This window comes from Cebus imitator, unplaced genomic scaffold, assembly GCF_001604975.1.
Source record: "Cebus imitator isolate Cc_AM_T3 unplaced genomic scaffold, Cebus_imitator-1.0 Scaffold585, whole genome shotgun sequence".
Taxonomy (NCBI): Eukaryota; Metazoa; Chordata; class Mammalia; order Primates; family Cebidae; genus Cebus; species Cebus imitator.
Window position 1 is genome coordinate 967,155 of NW_016107900.1, and position 3,938 is coordinate 971,092.

The following is a 3,938-nucleotide window of genomic DNA, read 5'->3' on the forward strand; positions in this document are numbered from 1 at the left end:
ACACAGGCCCTGTCAAAGTAATAAAAATAATAATAATAATAATAATAATAATAATAAACTTGAGGATATAGTGGTCATGACTTCAAGTCAGTATTGAGGCTTCAGTTAGCTCCAAGAAGGCTTTCATTATTTGCAACCAAAAGAGTTCTAACGAAATCACCTAGCATTTGTAAAGGAGATACCAGGTAAAAGCTAGAGACATCAAGTAGGCAACCACAATTTCTAAGGTCTCACCAAAGGACCTCCTGAGGCCTCCTTTTGCTATAAAAATGTATTTCATGGCTCTCATTGTAAACTCAAATTCTACCATAATTAGCAAACACAACAGGGGCATCCAAAAATTTAAGAGAAGGGAAGCCTCCTATCTTCTACATTCACCCTACCACATAGTTTTTCCACCCATGCTCTGAAGTTAGGACCATTAAATAGAGAATAATGGGAAAGAATAGAGCCCCAAATGTCAGATTTTAATCAAATTGAACAAAGGATATATCATTCTCACTATAAGAAACTACACTGTTGTAAGTAGCAAGAAATCTAGGATGCCACCTAATACAAGAGGGGTTATTGCTCCCCTCATACAACACCCTATGAACACAGAAAATGACACGGAAGATGTTGGAGTTCAGGGTACTATTTTATTATTTTTAGAGAAAGGATCTCCCTCTGTCACCGAGGCTGGAGGGCTGTGGCATAATAAGAACGCATTGTAGGCTGGGCATGCTCATCCCAGCACTTTGGGAGGCCCAAGCGGGCAGATCACTTGAGATCAGGCGTTTGAGACAAGTCTGGCCAACATGGTGAAATCCTGTCTCTACTAAAAATACAAAAATTAGCTGGGCATGGTGGTGCATGCCTGTAATCCCAATTACTTGGGAGGCTGAGGCAGGAGAATCGCTTGAACCTGGGAGGCAGAGTTTGGAGTAAGCCAAGATCACACCACTGCACTCCAGCCTGGGCAACAGAGTGAAACTCTGCCTCAAAAATAAATAAATAAATAATAACCTCTAACTTCTGGACTCAAGGGATCCTCCTCCTCAGCCTCCCGAGTAGAGAAAATGCCATTTTATTGTCCTTACGTTAAAGATTTTGCTAAATACCACTCATAAATTACAGTGGCTTCATATTATACCAAATATTCTATAGAAAAAGATGAAAATTGTAAAGGGTTGTGACCAGTCAGAAGAGAAAAAGGTAGCAAGAGCTGCTTACTGAGTATGTCAAGTTTAGAACTGAAAACATTTTTAAAATAAAACAATACTTTGTATACATTTGTGAAGATTTGGAACCACAGAATGATTTTAAGAAAAAAAAAACCAATTACACTACTTTCAAGTATAGAGAAAAATGCAAATTAGATTGGCTAAGAGTGCATAGAAACCCTTAATAGACCTGTTATATTAATCAGAAAGATAATCAGCCAAGTAAGGTATCCAAGTCTTCTCACAGATCATTTACTCTAAGGACAGTATTCCCCAGCCCTCTTTTCCTAGATAACTTCTACAAGTCTTCAAGTCTCAGCTTCTGCTTTTCTCCAGAAGACCTTTCCTGATACCTTAGACTAGAATGGGTATTCCTGTAATACTCCCAAAGCACCTTGTACTTCTCAAATCACAACGTCATCCTGACAATGTAAACCATTATTTATCTTCTTGCTAGAACATAAGCTCCAGGAAGACCAGGTCTGTCTTATTCCGTTATTGAATCCCAGTATCTGAAATAAAGCCTGTCACATTGAGACTGCACAAATAAATATTATTGACTTAATTTATTAGTTCAAATCACTAAAGAATTATGTTGTATCATGGACTAACTATATTAGCATACAAACTATACCTAAAAGAGGACATCAACAGTATTTATTCTTCTAAGTTCTTTATACTCTCCTGATACAATCTTGTCTATAATGCTGATGTTCTTGGCAATGCTTTTATTTTTCCACAGATAGGGCAAAATCTCAGTTTCCGTCTGAATATTCTCAGATTCTCAACTAGTGAAGTACAAATTAATGAAGCTGTACTTCATTCTGATTAGATTATTCTTGAAGCTTCATAACAAACACTTCATTTCAGCGATTAAAAAGTTTCAGAATGTGATGTGTCTACTCAACATGAATGACTTTATGCAACTCTTTGATTCAGGCCCTATGTACTTTAGCTGCCTAAATACAGAAATTTGGTATAAATCCTACATTCATACATTCAAGAAACAGGAAATTACATTTCAATGGCATTGGTAATTTATTGGCACTTTTAGTATTTTTTTTTTACAACTGTTTCCTTACATTATAATTTACGTCCAGCCAGAGGCTACTCTTTAAGTATGCACGCTCATCTTGCCCAATGTCAACACTATGCTAATTAGAACTGTAGCTTCATTTATGTGTCAGAAAGGTCCTGAACTCTTCCAGGCCTCCCATCTCACTCCTCACCCCAACCTGCTCACCAACCAGTACTTGTCATTCTTGGGTTTGACATCTACTGATATTTCCCTTATTATTCTTAACAATGGGAATAATGAGTTTATTATTTATTGAGTGCTATGATATGACAGATACTGTACTCAGCTGTTTAAAAATGTTATCTCATTTAGTCCTTGAAACAATCTAGTGAGGTCGATGCTGTTAATGCTCCCACTTCACAGAGGTGAGAACCAAAGCACAGGAAGTTACATAACTTCCTTAAGCTTTCACAAGTATTAAGAGACAGAGATGGGCTTCAATCCTGGGCAGGGCAGCTCCAGAGCCTATGCTATATTTTTATGAAAATGTTAGTACATTGGTGCCACTCAGGAGAGGGCTTCCCCTCACCTTTCACCTTGCTCTGATCTTCTCAGTGAAACAGGAGAAATTAAAAAAAAAAAATGATATTACTTTTATCCCAGATACTTGGGTATAAACATAGTCAAAAGGAACACCTATTTTTCATGAGTTTAAGTTCCATCATCATTCCTCTTCCTAATCTCTACCTACACTCTATGTATTTGAAAATCACTATGGAAGATTCTCTTTACAACATGAAAGTTATATGTAAAATATCAATTTATTCCCACATTTCTTGTTACTGACAGCTATTTTTTCCATGTTCAACTTTAATATTTAAAAACTGAGGCCAGGTACAGTGGTTCACACCTCTAATCCCAGCATTTTAGGAGGCCTAGGGGGGTGAATCACTGGAGGCCAGGAGTTTGAGACCAGTTTGACCGACATGGTGAAATCCCGTCTCTACTAAAAACACAAAATGTAGCCAGGTATTGTGGTGGGTGCCTGTAGTCCCAGGCACTCAGGAGGCTAAGGCAGGAGAATTGCTTCAACTCAGGAGGCAGAGATTGCAGTGAGCCGAGATTGTGCCACTGCACTCCAGTCTGGGCAACAAAGCAAGACACTGTCTCAAAAATAAAAATAAAAACTGAGCTATGCCAGGCATGGTGGCAAATACCTGCAATCCCAGCTACTCAGGAGGATGACATGGGAGGATTGCATGAGCCCTGACGTTCAAATCCAGCTTGGGCCACATAGCAAGACTTAGTCTATACTAAAAACAAAAAATAAAAATAGGCCGGCATGGTGGTGTGCCCCTGTAGTCGCAGCCACTTGGGAGGCCGAGATAGGAGGATCATTTGATCATTTGCACTCTAGCCTGGGCAAATGAGTAAGACCCTATCTCCAGGTAAATTTATAGATACATAAATAGGTAGACAGATAGATAGATATTTAATAGATAGATTTTAATTTTAAAAAATAAAGTCAATTTAAAAAAATTGTATGAATAAAAAGTATTAATTTCTTGAGTTGGAAAGAACTTCAAAGATGACCTAACCTCTTCATCTTATAGGTGAAAAATCTCTGGATCAAGACTCAGTATGCCAGGCCTTGAGTTACTTAATCAGTGAATTCTGCAAATATTTATTGAGTACCAACTATGTATTGTAGATGGTGC

At 37.9% G+C, this 3,938-nt stretch overlaps 1 pseudogene across 1 annotated transcript in view; it reads left to right on the forward strand.

The window, feature by feature from the left end:
* Positions 1-542: 542 nt before the first annotated feature.
* LOC108294524 overlaps positions 543-3,938 on the forward strand; it is a 6,944-nt pseudogene continuing 3,548 nt past the window's right edge. The window contains exon 1 of the transcript XR_005197984.1: positions 543-630. The product of XR_005197984.1 is annotated as a tubulin beta chain-like (transcript). The remainder of the gene's footprint in view (positions 631-3,938) is intronic.